Consider the following 16,577-nt stretch of genomic DNA (forward strand, 5'->3'; position numbering starts at 1 on the left):
CACAACTAGAAGGACCCACAACGAAGAATATACAACTATGTACCAGGGGGATTTGGGGAGAAAAAGGAAAAAAATAAAATCTTAAAAAAAATTATTTTATTAAGATATTATTGTCTTATAACTGTGTAAAATTCAGGTGTACATTATAATGTTTCAGTTTCTGTATACTGCATTGTGTTCACCACCAAAACTCTAATTTCTATCTGTCACCATACATATGTGCCGCTTTACCACTTTCACCCTCCTCCCACCCCCTTCTGCTCTGGAAACCACCAATCTGTTCTCCTTATCTATGTGTTTATCTTCCACATATGCAAGAAATCATACGGTATTTGTCTTTTTCTGTCTGACTTTGCTTACCATAATACTGTCAGGGTTCATCCATGTTGTCGCAAATGGCACTATTTTGTCTTTTTTATGGTTGAGTAGTATTCCATCCATTTTTTTCTGTCTCCACTGCCAATTCACCACCATTTTTCCTGGATTACTGCTACAAAATTTTAATGATCTTTTTGCCCCTTGTCCTATTTTTCTCTATTTTCCTTAATGCTGACCCTAAAGACCTCTCTTGAAAAAAAAATCCATCATGTCATTTTCCTAGTTCATAAAACTTAATTGTGTTCTTTGGGTGTCAGAATAAAATCCAAACTTCTTAACATGGCTTGTAAGTCCAGAAATACCATCTCTAGTATCACCACTTAGCATACACTGTAGTTTTAACTATACTGGATCTTTCTGTTTCTCAAAGGACTTTTTCCTTGAAGGATGCTTTTTCCTGCATCCTGGGCTTTGCAATAGTTTCAACAGCTTTATTGAGATATAAATCATGTATCATACAATTCACTCATTTAAAGTGAAAAATTCAGTGACTGTTAGCGTATTCACAGAGTTGTGCAATCATCAACACAATCAATTTAAGCACACTTTTGTCACTCCCAAAAGAAAGCCCATAGCCATTAGCAATCATTCCCCGTCTCTTACTAGTGCCCTCTGTCTCAAGTCACCACCCCCCAGCCCCGCTCAACTCTGAGCCACCACTATTCTACCTTCTGGCTATATGGATTTGCCTGTTGTGGACATGTCATATATGGAATCATACAATCACATCGACTTTCATGTCTGCATTCATTCAATTAACATCATGGTTTCAAGGCTCATCTATGTTGCAATACTTCCTTCCTTTATGTCGCCAAACCACATTCCATTGTATGGATATTACAGCATTTTATTTATCTGTTTATCAGTTGATAGGCTTTTGGGTTATTTCCACTTTTTGGCTGTTATAAATAGCGCTGCTATGAACGTTTGGGCATACATTGTTGTGTGGACATATGTTTTCAGTTCTTTTGGGTGTATAATTTTCAGTGGAACCTCTGGGTCATATGGTAACTCTATATTTCACCTTTAGGAAACTGGCCAGGCAGTTTTCCAAAGCTGCTGCACCATTTTACACTTCCACCAGTCGTGTAGAAGGGTTCTACATTCTCCACATCCTCGCCAATACGTACTATTTTTTGTCTTCGCAATGGCATCTTTTTTTTTTTCCTGGAATTCAGTCCCCTTTTATGCTAGCGTCTTTCTTCCTTTCCTGGGCTTCTCTGATTCATCCTTCAATTCTTACTTTAAATGTTACTTCCTCAAAAACTTGTCCCTGACATCCTCAGATGTTAGGTGTCTTTAAATTACCAATTGGCATGGTACCATGTATTTCTCAAAATCTGTTGTAATTAATGGTCTAATTGTCTGTCATTCCAGTCATACTCTAGCCTATGTGAAGCACTATGATTTTTTTTTTTTTTTACTGCTAAATCTGAGCATCGGGAACAATACCTAAAACCTGATAGATGCCCAAAATATTTGCCAAATGCTGGATAGAATGAAAATCAGACTCCAAAATCTTTTATCTTTCCAAAACTCAGTGAGCATTGAATCCCTTTACAGTTTATCTCTAAGGCTCTTTCCCCAGTTGCATCATCCACAAAGCTCTCTCACAAATTCCCACCCCTGTTTCCCGCTTCACGTACCATGATGTTCCATGGTACTCAGCATTCTCAGAATATGATGTGCACTTTGAAATGTCTAGGCTTTGGCTGTCTTTTCCTTCCATGGCTGAAATGCCCCTTTTTCATCTCGCTTATCTATATAATTCTGCTCAGCATACAAGATGCGTCTCAATGCCACCTTGCTTTTGAAACAGTCTTGAAAGGAAGTTTCTTATACTTCTAGTATTCAAGCAATGATGATGTCGATGTCTGTACTGTGATATCCAGAGGCTGTTCAAGACAAGTTCAAGAATCTCACTTTGTAAAAGCATCTTATAGTGGATTTCCATGTTGCTGTGTCACGGATTAGTTGAGATTACCATAGTAAAGAGAGATTCCAAGGCCAGATACTGTGGAACTAGAATAAAGAAAGCAGACAACTTACCAATGATCTATATCTGCCCAATAATAACTTGCACCTTTATTTTTTGTTTTTGTTACAAAGCCTTGTATCCATGATGACTATCTAAAAACTCAAGGTGGTAGCCTGTTTTCATCAATTTTCCTTTACTCTCCTCTGTTATGCATCCTATTATCCTCACGGTAGGTTTAATTTATAATAGTTTTCTACTTTCACCTTGGTTTTGAAATATTGAAATTTTTATGGCAGAAATAGAATGTAAGTGCTCTGAATGCGCCTAGTAAGGGGGAAGAACAGAGAACGGTACAAAATAGTCCATAGATAAAAGAAGGCAGAAACAAAGCATAAATTGTTACCCCCTAAATTCTGAAGGCAGGTATGGTCCAACCTTTGTTATATATGTGACCCACTACGTTGAGCCTGCTTAGTGAATTTTAGTAACAACAAACTCATAAATGCACAGGGCGTATGTTTTATTCATTCTTTGTTTAGTCATTCTTATCATACTTTATGGCTAAAATAACTTCCTCTCAGATTAAAAATAAATCTTTCTTCTTTGATTGAAAGAGTATTAAATCTTTCTCTTTTTCAGCAATTTGTGCCTATTAGCATATTTGAAATGAAAGAAAACTGTGTGTTCTTTCCTTTGATATTATAAAAGGTAATTAGATTATTTGCTAAGAAATTACTTTTCAGAATTAACTCTCCTCGTGGTTATTATTTTTCCCTCTGGCGGTACTTAAGTGATTTAATGTGCTTCCCATACCTTTGGCAACCATATAAAAATTCCAGGGTGGGATGAGTCAATGTTTACACAAGTAGAACTTTGAAAATTACAGGGACAGAGGTATAAATTTCTGAAAATTGAAATTCCAGGAAAACTCTTCCTCTTAAATTATCTTCCTTGTTCGTATAGTGCTGCAATTCTCCAGTGTCATGGAAGGAAGTGGATTTCTTTTCATTTTCTACACCGCAGGAAGATGCCATGCATATGGGGGCAGTGACAGAATAATATTCATGTATCTGTGGTAAAGCTGAGTAACAGCAGCTACTGTGAGCTGGGCTATCTTGCTCTTCCACTGCCGCCACTTGCCCTCATAGGAAATGGTGAGTATAAAGTTTATCTTTAGAAAAGTCTTAAATTTATATAGACTTTTCTTTGTGTGTATACGCTTGTTAAAATAAATTGCCACTGTGTCTTCCACACCAAAGCTTCTTTACCTGCCCACTTTTTGCCCCATTTTGTCTCCCAGATGTATGAAGTCCCTTGAAGAGGCACCAGTGTCATCACTATGAAAGAGAAAGGAGTGCCTTCATGTTGCTAAAAACAGTCTTATTCCTTTTGGGATCGGGTACCCAAGCTGAACCCACAGCCCGCACGACCCATGCCTACCCCAGCTGGGGGATGTTGGCGGGAGCTCTCTGGGTTGTCCCTGAGGAGCTGATGTTGCAGAATTGTCCAGCTGCTTATATATAAACTTGGCTTCAGTCGTGCCAGTGTCGTAAAACCGATGGTACCGGGGTCGCCTCCTCAGAGCTGGCATCAGTCCTAAAATTATGTTCTTCTTAACGTCTTCTGTGAATTAGCAACTTGGCTTCCAGGTAGACACGGCTATAAAAATACACATTGCTTCTTGTACACGTTTTCCGCCTGCGCCCATTTCACTCTCTAACTCTTCAGCATAATTCAAAATATATTATGCTGGCGTGTGAAAGATTTTGTGGGGTTGGATGGGAGTAAGAAGTAAATCTCAGTATTATTTACCTTCTCACTTTGATACTTTCTTTGACTGCCAAGCGAAGGTGCGGGTGACATTTGAAGTACGGTTAACTGATTTGCAAGAAGCTGTTTTTTACATAATTCTAGAGGCATTTAAAAGTATGAGTGGGCTTTGCGCAGCAGGTGGTGAATGGCAGCTTTTCTGGTAGAATAGGAGTGAGAATATGAGGCGCCTCCACATTAGAAAAGTTTCAAAAACAAAATATGTTGGGTCTGATATATGACAGTGCATATGAAATTATCTATTACTTTTTTTAACCTTCTGTTTTTCTTCTTTTTTAAGTTCTGGATATGTTTCTTCTGTAGTTTTAATTTAAGACTAAAAATATTTTAGATAAAATGGACAGTTTTAATTTAATATTCTGAATAAACCCTTTCATCAATGGCATAATTGTAGATTTAAACGGTTCAGAATTTGTACTTCTCATTTGTCATTTTAATTAGGAAAGTAATGGGGAGGGGACATTGTAATTGGAACAACTCTGAATTTGAGCTTGGAACTGACTTCTAATCCCATTTCACCCACTGTCATCTACTGTAGTTAAAACAGGAGTGGATATTTAAAACAATTTTTAGTGTGAAATTTTTTCGTTAAGATTGGCCCTGAGCTGACATCTGTTGCCAATCTTCCTCTTTTTTTTTTCTTCTCCTCAAAGCCCCCCAGTATGTAGTTGTATATTCTAGTTGCAGGTCCTTCCAGCTCTGCTATGTGGGACGCCGCCTCAGCGTGACTTGCTGAGTGGTGCTAGGTCTGTGCCCAGGGTCCTAACCAATGAAATCCTGGTCACCAAAGTGGAATGCACGAACTTAACCACTCCACCACGGAGCCGGCCGCTAGTGTGAACTCTTGAGAAAGTCAATTTCTGCTTTTCAGCTCAGACATCCATTGATTATTTTTCTGAAACTTTTTTCAGTTTCTACTATGTATGAGACCCCATGTTGTATACAAAGATGAATAAACGGTAGTTAGAATCTTCAATGAGCCTTTCGTAGAGGGAGAATAACGAGATGTAGTGTAAGTGATCATAAATATGTATAGAGGATAATCAGACTGTGGTCAATGCGTTTTTAGAATTTAGAGCATTTACGACAGTCAGGAGTTGAAATGCAAAAAGGGAGAGATCTGTGTACTTATCTTGAGGAATGTCTACTGTTTCTACAAGAGAGAAGAGATGGGAAGTCTTAAAGAATGCTATCAGCACAAATTTGGAGAATAGAAAGTATGGAGTGTGGTATGTGCAGAGGACTGCGCAAGTTTCAATTTAGAGTCAGGAAGTATTTAGCAGAGAGTAGTATTGAGACAAGGCCAAAAGAGAATATGTGTTCCCCAGTACATAGCAAAGGCAGAGTCAGGCGATGTGGGGTAGGCCAGACAATAAAAAAAATTTTCTTGATGATAAAATAAAAGAGTTTCCCTTTATTAGGTAAGTACCATAAGCCTTGAATGCAGTGAATGTTAAACAAATGGTAATTGGATAAATGTCTTATCTCATTTAGTTCCCTCAAACAATTAAATGAAGGAGGAATAATTGTTTTCATTTTACAGATGAGAAAACTTCTGAGGAAAAAGCAATTAGCAACTTGGGCAAATCCATACAACAATTAAGTTTTAGAACAGATTTAAAATCAGTTTCGTTATATTCTAGTTTCCATGGTTATAACCACTATACATTCCTGCGTACCCCGGGAAGGGCATTCAAATACTGTAATACTTACAGGCTCAAAGCTGTACTAGTCACTAAAGAACTAGAGTGGAAGGGGCCGGCCCGGTGGTGCAGTGGTTAAGTTCGCACGTTCTGCTTCTCGGCAGCCCAGGGTTCGCCGGTTCGGATCCCGGGTGCGCACATGGCACCGCTTGGCACGCCATGCTGTGGCAGGCATCCCACATATAAAGTAGAGGAAGATGGGCACGATGTTAGCTCAGGGCCAGGCTTCCTCAGCAAAAAGAGGAGGACTGGCAGTAGTTAGCTCAGGGCTAATCTTCCTCAAAAGAAAAAAAAAGAACTAGAGTGCAAAGCAGAGAAGCCAGCTGAGGGAAATGATGAACCAACCCATCTTTGGATCTTCCCCGAGAAGGACTTGATGCAGAGTTGATGCTTCACTGATCTGAAGTTACCGTCCGCCTGATAGTGACAGCTAAACTCTGGGGTAGGGACAGTAAGCTAGGTAGGTGATTAGAACTGCCGTAATTGTTGCCAAAAAATTTCACCCTATCTTCGCTACGAATTAATTCCTATAGAAATAAAAGTTGAAGTCATTATTCTATAGAGAGTCCTCGTTATCTGGTCTGTTTAGTCTACCCTTAACTGATCTGTTAGAATCCATCTGGTCTAGGTATAAATCTGCTAATTCATTCTAACTCATGACTTTCAAAAGACAGTATAAGGATAAATTGAGATGAATGGAATCCACATTTTAAATTTAAAAGAGAAAACTGGATACTGCAATTTAAACAGTTAAATACATATAAATACATAAATAGATACCATATGTAAAAATATTATACAAATGAGGGGCTGGCCCCATGGCACAGCAGTTAAATTCACACGTTTCACTTTGGTGGCCTGGGGTTCTCTGGTTCGGCTCCTGGGTGTGGACATGGTGCCACTTGGCAAGCCATGCTGTGGTAGGCGTCCCACCTATAAAGTAGAGGAAGATGGGCATGGGATGTTAGCTCTGGGCCAGTCTTCCTCAGCAAAAAGAGGAGAATTGGCAGCAGATCTTGGCTCAGGGCTAATCTTCCTCCAAAAAAAATTGTACAAATGAGATATTCCCATAAACAAATGTACAAATATCTCAACATATATCCCAAGATGCCCCTCCAACTCCGTTTGAATGTGGTTCATTTTAACTCAGTTACCAATAACTCAGAACAACATGTACATAATCCTACTGACATAGTTTATGTATGTTATAGTTTAAAAGAAGTATGCATATTTTGTATTAAATAGGCTGCTCAACAAACTCTATGATTGGGAAAATCTCTTTTTAGTTCTGAACACTCAGCTTACTAATGAAATACTGAAATACAAACCAATATACCCTATCCTGACCTGCCCACCCCCCTTCACGCCATGAAAAAAAAACTACTTCATCAAAGTTTTTTTTAATTTCTAAATAAAAATATTCTGTGTTTTCATTCATGCAACTGATATTCGTCTTGTGTCAGTGTTAGTATAAGTTAGTCGCTATGATAGTTTTTCATATATATTATATCATTTAATCGTCACCCATGTTAAAATTATAAAATTGAAATTGCAATATCCCTAAGCTAGTAGTGGCCATGGAACACTGGTCTGGCCAATGTCCTTAGGCAGAAGTCCTTTGGCAGGGTATCCTTTCAGAAAGGAGGGTGGTGCTTCGCTAGGAGGAAGCTCTTTGCATTATTTCCTCGACCTTCTCTCTTCTCTGTTGCCCAAGCAGACATCAGCCTATAATTACCGCCGCATATTGCAATCATGAGGACAAAGGGCATACAAGAAGGAAAATAAAGGAAAAAGATAAAAGGAACATAGCCCACAGATGTCAGATGGAGCCACCAGACCAGCCGTCGCCTGCATATGATGTGAGAAAAATAAAGCTGTTATCTTTTTAAGCCACAGTTAGTTTTGACTAATGAAACGATTCCGAAGATAGAAAATGAAAGGCTGGGATGAAACATGGGTATGGTGACTCCAATGCTGTAGGTTTTTCTACTTTGCCAAACCGTGTTCACATCCTTCAGGAACTCACAGACTTCATGGAAAGACAGGCGACTAAACAGCTACAGTAATGGTGGCTGGGATATTACTGCTATAATTATTGTAAGCAGAGTTTCAGAAACACTTCTTTCCCACCTACGATTCTTTTTCATGGGCTTCTAAATTTTGGAGAACTAATCTTGGAAGAATTCAGTTGCCCTTTTACCACCTTTTAATCCCTCTCTACTTATCCTCCTAGAATGTGTCTCCTAGTGGGCGAGATGGAATTTGGGTGACAAGATAAAGAAGGAAAATGTTCAGAGAGGTTAGAAAAATATAGGTCTTTAAGTGAAAGATATTTGCTTCCTAAATTTATGTCTGGGTTTTTTTTATGTGTTTGTTTTCAGAAGTCATAGAATTATTTAAATTGCTAATAATTTTAACGTACATGAAAGAGTTGTTCAGAAGTTCAAATACATGGTGTCATGCAAGCTGTTTCTAAAACAGTTTTTACTGTGTATCAATCTCCAAATCACAATTACAGTAGATGTTTCTAGATGTGTCAGCTGCTTCCTGGTTTAGATTCCTTGCAGAACCCCAATGGTAGCTTCTAATTGACAGTTTACTATTCTACTTCAAGCTAAAGGCAGCTGGAGGTGTGTATGTGGGATACGAAAAGCACGTGTGTTACCTATGTTCTTTTTCAAATCAAATCCTAGTCGGGATTCATTGGATTTTTTGAAAAGGTGTGTGTCTATTCTTCAGGTGTAGAGTATTTTTTCCTTCTCTAATTGCAACCTGATTCAAGGGTTTTGCTTCCTACAGTCGTTAAGCAGGGCAGCAGGCAATTGGAAATTAGAATTTCAATCTAACAATTGTCTCTTTTGGAGGCCTATAGAAACTGGTGGTAAAACAATAATAAAATGATTAAGTTAGACAAGACTTCAGTCTGACATCTGTCTCAGGAATTCTAAATGTGAATAATAAAGCTAGGATTAAATATAAGGTTGCATTTTAATTTACTATACTACTTGAAATTATGAAACCATAATCAACGATGAGTCTGATGCTTGTTGAAATTAAGGGTAAAACGATGCTTATAAAAATGTCATTTACTATCCATTTCTAGCACGGACCACTCCTAACATTTTAAAAGATGGAGGAAGACATTTGACCTGAGGAAATAACTAAAAATTGTCTGTTCTTAAATAGGACACTATGGCAATATATTTGGATAAGCGTGAGTCTATAAATAAAATCATTAAAATGCCTTTTGTTAATAGTAATCTTCTTTTGCATTTGCAAATGCGCTTCCTTCAAGAGGCTTAAAGTGCTTTTTAAGTATCTTTGTACTGCTTTACAGTAACTCTGTGAAAAATGAAACAGATCTCTTCTCCAAAAATGTCATTGCCAAAAGAATTTTCTCTGTGGGAATAAATGACCTAACCTTGAAAAAATAGCCCCCAAAAATCTATTGCTACTTTTGTCTGCCTCAAAGTGTACAGTCAGATCAATGGTCCCGTTGAACTTTGCACTGGTCTGAAGTCATCTGATGTATTTGATCAATTTTGGGTGTGACGTTTTTACAAGATTTGCCAATGTTTTAGTCGATCATCTAATTGATCAGCTCATGTATTCCCAGCACTCTTTTCTATGTTCATGATATATAATAGTTGTTTAATACATATTTAATACCTGAAATAATATCAGATGATGACTATAGAAATGCCATAAAATGTGTACACATAAATGGTCTGGAGATTTAAAGAAATTTATTAGGGTTTTTATTGTTGCATAACAAACTACCACAAAGTGAGCAGTGGGTCAGGATTCTGGGTAGGGGCTCAACTGAGTTCTCTGCTCACATTCCCCTGGGCTGAAATCAATGTATTGGCTGGGGTTGTATAACCATTGGAGTGATTGTCTCATCGTAGTTTGCTATATAATATAATCTACCCACGGGTGTGACTACCCGTCATATGCACAGGTTACACCCACATTCAAGGGTAGATGGTTATACAAGGCCTGTACTCCAGGGAGCAAGAATCTGGAGACTCTTGGGGGCCATCTTAGAGTTCTGCTTAGCACAATAAACAAGCATGTGCGTGGACACACAAACACATACACACACGGAGGCAAAATCAAGGAAAACCGTCATTTAAATATTGTCACTGCTTCTTTACCATTATCTCCTTTTAGAAATAGAGATAGGGGAAGAGGATTGACAGTTCTTTTCCACCTGTACTCCGGCTATTCGGAAATTGACCTATTTCGTGGAGTAAGCTCACATTTATTGAGAGCTTATTATGTGCCAGGCATTTATCAAAATTCTTTAGACACATTAGTTCCTTGAATCCTCCAGAAACTGTGTAAGGAAGGTAACATCATCACCTTTTTTATAGAAGAAAAACAGGCACAAAGAGATGAAGTTGGTTGTCATAGTCAACACAATGGTAAGTGCCAATGATAAGATATTATGATAAAAACATGTTATGCACTCAATAAATGTAGTTATTAATTTTATTATTATGTAGGATTACTTGAAAAGAAAATGGTATGGAAAAACCTAAAGGACACGAATACATACATTAACTAGCACTGTTGCTGTTTTATGTTAGGACTGCTCTAGGATAGTACCATCCCAGAGGAGTATAGGGTCAAACTGGGAAAGAATTTCTAATTCAAAGCAACTTCTGTTAGCAGTGCTTGTAGTGCAGCCCAGCGTCTCAGTATATTGACTAAGAAAACCCAGGAACAAAAAAAGACCAAATTTTAAAATGACCAGAAAAACTAAAACAGAAGCAAACCACCCCTGGGTAAGGTCTCCATTCTATTTGAGAAAGAAGATAGTGGATGAAAAGCATTTAACCCAGGTTTCACTTAGTGGCATGACCTGACTTTGACCTCATGGAAAAGAAGCTAACTGAAATCATGCAAAAGATGCTTGGTTTCTCTCAAAGCTTGATTTTGGCTCTTCCAATGGAAATCTGGACAATGTCCTCTCTGGTTCCCAAGGGTTGATTGTGAGGTAGTCACGTTATTGTGTCTTTTCCCCAATCTCTTATCACCATGTCCTCTGCCCCCAAGTAATGATTGTTCCCTCAACACACTGTTTTCATCTAGGCAGAGACTACAAAGCCCAAGAAACTACTAGAAATCTGGACTCTTTGTTGGCATTGCTCTAGGGGGTGGAGGTGGCTGTGGAAGAAGAGAGGAAGCCACAGGAGATAAAGAGATGTTGTAGGACATTTGATACCCAAAACCCGAATGCTACAGGGGGAAGCCTGGGAGCAGGCCATGCCAGGCAATGTGCCTTTCTTAGGCGTTGAAGAACTCAGACCGGCAGAGAAACAGGATCATGTCTCTGAATTAATATTTTGGAGAATCCTTCATAAAATTTCAAGAAACTCTTTCACACACTCAATAGGGTTCCAGAAAGTCAGACTTCTCTGTCAAGAAATGTAGAGAATTATTAGTTATTCTGATTTGAAGGGAACAGAGTAGGAATCGGTTGAGTGACTCAGCGAGAGACTGTCATTGTATGCCACTTTTATTAAAGTAATTTGATGTTAAGATAAAAAAGGAACAGATCAACAGATGTCTGCCACACTATTGTGAATAAGAATGCAAGTTTAATCCTGTTCAAATAGCTCAACGTGGGACATAGCCAATAAAGAAATGTGTGTGAGTTTCCATGGTTTAAAAAATACTCAAGTTTGGTGAGATGTAAAGAGATAATCAGCGTAAATATAAAACTGACTTAGAATTACTTGATTAGTAGAACTGCGCAGAGAATTGTGTTAATAGTTAACAAATAGTATTGATAAACATTTTGTAAAGCCAACGAACATATGAAGGAGGCAATATGAAGATTGCTAATTCTTAGAACTTATTATCCGACAGGATTCTCTCTTCGTGTCTCAGAATGAGAGTATGTTAGTTGACATCATCAAAAAAGTTTGTTGTAATTGTTGAGTCATTTCCCATAATAATTGCTTTTCTAGCCCTGAGGTTGGTTCTAAAGCTTGAATTATGAATACTTCATATTATAATATTTTCATGTTCCATGTGCGTACCTCATGCAAATTAACTTTCTTATAGCCTCGCATTGACCTTTACCTCATTGAAGGAAATTAAATTGTAAAATGAATCTGCTTGGGAAAATCTGTTTCAGAAAATGTCTCTTCCTCTACATCGTTGAGGTTTAAGAGAAGCCTTTAGCATTCCAAGTCTTTGATCCTCTTATATAATGAAATAAAAATATAGACAATTGGTAAAAAATTAAAATATTTTGCTTTTCTCAGGATGAAAATGAAATAACAACATTCAAATATTGGAATATAACAGAAAAGAAAAAAGTACTTGTAACAGTTAGCTCTTAATATTTTCAGGATTTCAGGGTGCTTTTCATGCCATATACTGGTATATTTGACATTTTCCTTAGGCTGCTCAAAATTGGTGAGACTCATTTTGAGACAAAGACATTTCAATTCTGTAAATATCTGAAAATCCTTGATTTGTACTTCCGATAATATATTCACCGTTAAGAAACAAAAACACCTCAAATACCTAGAAACAGAAAAGATATGTTTTTTTGCATGTAGTTACAAATAACAAACTATTCTCTGTTTTATCTGAAAGTGTTTTAGAATCGCTTTTCAATCTCTGATGATTTCTGAGGAAAATAAAACTGAGGGTTGTGTATTTTCTGTTCATGAAATCTCAACTGCTTCCTAAAATTCACAAATGTAACCTTGTATTGCCTGGTGGCACCAATAGTAAAGAAGGAGGAGAACGTTGGACTTCCCATGCACCATTTATTTTAAATTCACATTGCGTCTTATTTTCAAAACTCTGAAATCATATTGTTACTGAGCAAGAGCTCACCGCCCAATGCGCACAAATCCAATACCATGGTACACCTGTCTTTGAAAGAAGAAGCAGTTTATTCTGCAATTGATTGGGAAGGAGGCAGAAGGACGGGCTCTCCCTGATGCAGGGCTTGGGGCAGAAGCCTGGGATGTGGGATGGGATGAAGGGCCAGGTGGTCTGAAGTGTGGGGATAGATGATTGTAGGCAAGGAGAAGTGAGGTAATTGATGATCTGGGCAAGCGTAGTCCGCCTTCATGGCTCTTCATAGGATGCGTGTTCACAAAACGGTGGTGTTTGGAGTTTTTAGCCATTGGATGTCAAAAAAGTTCTTTTATGGGCATTTGTATAACCCTGAGGATTGGTGGTCTTGGCTGACCTGAATTGAACAGGGGTCGTTCCTGAAAAACCACTCTTAGTTGCGCTGTTGATAAGATGGGGTCAGTTGAACTGGTCCTAGAGGGCCCATGGTTATAATATTACGTGGTGTTTACGTCTTTTATCTCCACATCCTGACTCAATTTTCATATTAAAGTGCTTTTTAATGTAACATCTTGCAAGGAATCAAAAATAGAAGTATCGGTGTTTATTTTCACACCCAGGAGTAGTTTAGTTTGTAAGCCAGGTTTAAAGGGAACACACCTATATAGAAAGAGTTCATAGACTTTGGGATAATCTCAATAAATTATTACTTATTTTAGGAAGATGAAATCTGAGAGATGAAATAAACAATTTAGAAAATCACATGAGGCTCAGTAGGTTTTTCAGGAATTTTAATTTTAAAAGAAGGGGGCTGGCCTGGTGGTATGTTGGTTAAATTTGCACGCTCTGTTTTGTGGGCCTGGGGTTTGCAGGTTCAGATCCCAAGCATGGACCTACTCACTGCTCATCAAGCCATGCTGTAATGGCATCCCACAAACAAAATAGAGGAAGATGGGCACAGATGTTAGCTCAAGCAAAAAGAGGAGGATTGGCATAGCTGTTAGCTCAGGGCCAATCTTCCTCAAGCAAAAAGAGGAGGATTGGCAATGGATGTTAGCTCAGGGCCAATCTTCCTCACCCCCAAAAAAAAGATATAGAAGAAAGAATAGCATACGAATTAGTAAAATTGCCAGACTTGTTGACTTCAAGGATTGTAAAACAAAAAATATAAATAGACTCAATAACTGTTTAATAAAGTCTATGTCCAGTTACATATAATGTATCACTACACGTACAAAATTCTTTCCTATTTGAGGAAGTTTTCAGAGATTAATTCTCTGATTCTCCCAGAAAACTCTGCTCTACCCACCCCCCCCATTTCTGTTAAAACCTACATTTCCTTCTGTGTGATTCATTGCTTTACTATGGTTTTAAATGTTCCTTTATTTTACGTAGTGTAATTAGAGGTTTTTAAAAGGATATAATCATCAAAAACTTTTAAATGCCGAATATGATTTTACATTTGACATCTGAACCCTTTTTATCTCATTGAGGTGAAGTCTGGTCTGAATCATCACTTAACCTTTGAAGAGACTTAAGCAAACAACCCATTTTATATCTTTGCTCAAGACTCAGGCTTACAGCATGGAAGAGAAAAATCAACCTCTGGGGTCAAAACTTATAATTTACATTTTCACTTTTTATACTATTAATTTTAACCAGTATTAATCATTCCAGTATTTATTTTATAGCTGTATCAGAATCTTGGAAGCAAGTATATGTGGCCTATATAAAGTATTAAAGAGAAGCAATGAGACTTCTTTATAAAACAAAAGAATAAATAAACAGCTCCAATTAAGTCTTATAAAAATTATTCGACCAAAAATCTAAAAATTAAGATAAACTTTATTTAAAAATGAATTTAGAAATTAACTCATTTAATATGACACATATCCTCAGTATAAAAGTCAAAGGTAGAACTACCTAAAGTTAGTATTTTACAGTTGAGTAGTTATTAAATTAAATATGCAATTTGAATGTGAAACATATTATTAAATATCTCAGTACTTCCAAAAATCTGGAAGCTTGGAATTGTGTTCATATATATATATGTACACAGATGACTAAAACTTTAATACTATTATGAATTATGACTAACATATTCAGATACTATGCAGATAAATGTAATTAATTTGCTTCATTTCTTCCATAAAATGAATTTCTCTGAATTTTCATTGCTCCAAAGGTTACCATTCAATTATGTTGTAGTATCTTTAGCATTTTATAAATAAAATTAAATTAAGAGTAATTGACTTTAATATAGTTTGCACTTCTCTCAACAATTATGTTTGTGTATGTGTATATTACTAACATAATATCAGCAAAAGTAAATTTGAACGAACGAATCTGGTTCACGTTGAGTTCTGATTATGTTTAATTTTCAGTAAAACAGACAAGATGACTTTCTTGACAAGATGGTGCATTTGGTATACTCTTCTGATACTGTGTTTTGTGTGTTTTGTGAGACACTCAGACTCAGTAGGCACAAATAAATTATTGATGAGATGAAGAAGTAAACATATTGGTTGATATCTGAGTCATGATTTCACTCAAATTCTTTATTTTTATTCTAAATTATTCTAGAGATGACTTTATTATTTTGACATAAAGTGTGAAAGGTTGATGGAGCATGAGCGCTAAATCTCCTTCCACACTAGGGTTCAGTGATGGAATAAAATGTCAGAAATCTGCAAATTGCCCAATGCAGGTTCCCAGTGATGACGCGGGTTTCCCACATCACAACAAGGTCATGCTTTGGATAGAAAATATCAAATCTTGCTGATCTTTTCTTATTCAGAAGCATCCCACAATGCTTTATCTGTAATAAAATACTGCCTTTTAGAAGCCATTGTTGCATCCTTCGTGTTTGTCTTTCTGCTTTCCTCTTCTTCATCCCTTATCTTCATACCTTTTGTAACCCCATAATTCTTTTTTCACATACTCTGTCTAGAATTTACCTCAAATATATCATCACCTGTCATTTTTGAGATTCGGCTGTATTCTATTCATGGCTCCACTGCTCGTTCATTGAGTTCACATTGATATCACGTTACATTTTTAAAATTAAGAGAATTTATTTTTTTAAACATTAACGCTACTTAAAAAACTCTTTTTTGTAATCACTAGGCAGAATTCTCTGGTAATTAGTGTTCATATCCAAAATCTGATGTTTGAATGACGAAAATTTTAAGTAGATTTTAAAAAGATAAGAAGGAAAGAAACACATTTGCTAAAAGGCTTATTTCTGGGTTGAAGGATTAAAGGGTTTCTTTTTCTCTTCACACTCTTCATGTATTGTATTTATTTGTCTTTATGTCATATGTAGAGTTAAAAATGTTATCTCCTTGATATGTCTACTCTATAGTACTTTTTGAAAAACATGTTAGACATTGTGGTTCAGATTATCATAATTTTCATTTTTCTATAATGTATGTTTTTGGTCCAGAATCTCTACATTGCTTTTGTTGCCAATGTATATATCCTTGAAATGCAGGGATTTTTTATTTCCATGTAACCTTTATGGTTGACTTCAAGATCACACATCTCAAACATTTGCTGGAAAATTAGCTCTGAAATATTATATGTGCTGTGATAATTACTCAACTCCACCTTTTTTTTTTAAAGATTTTATTTTTTCCTTTTTCTCCCCAAAGCCCTCCAGTACATAGTTGTATATTCTTCGTTGTGGGTCCTTCTAGTTGTAGCATGTGGGACGCTGCCTCAGTGTGGTTTGATGAGCAGTGCCATGTCCGTGCCCAGGATTCGAACCAAGGAAACAGTGGGCCATCTGCAGCGGAGCACACAGACTTAACCACTTGGCCATGGGGCCAGCCCCTCAACTCCACCTTTAAAGATGCATTTTC

The sequence above is a fragment of the Equus asinus genome, chromosome 30 (genome assembly GCF_041296235.1).
Source record: "Equus asinus isolate D_3611 breed Donkey chromosome 30, EquAss-T2T_v2, whole genome shotgun sequence".
NCBI classification, from domain to species: Eukaryota; Metazoa; Chordata; class Mammalia; order Perissodactyla; family Equidae; genus Equus; species Equus asinus.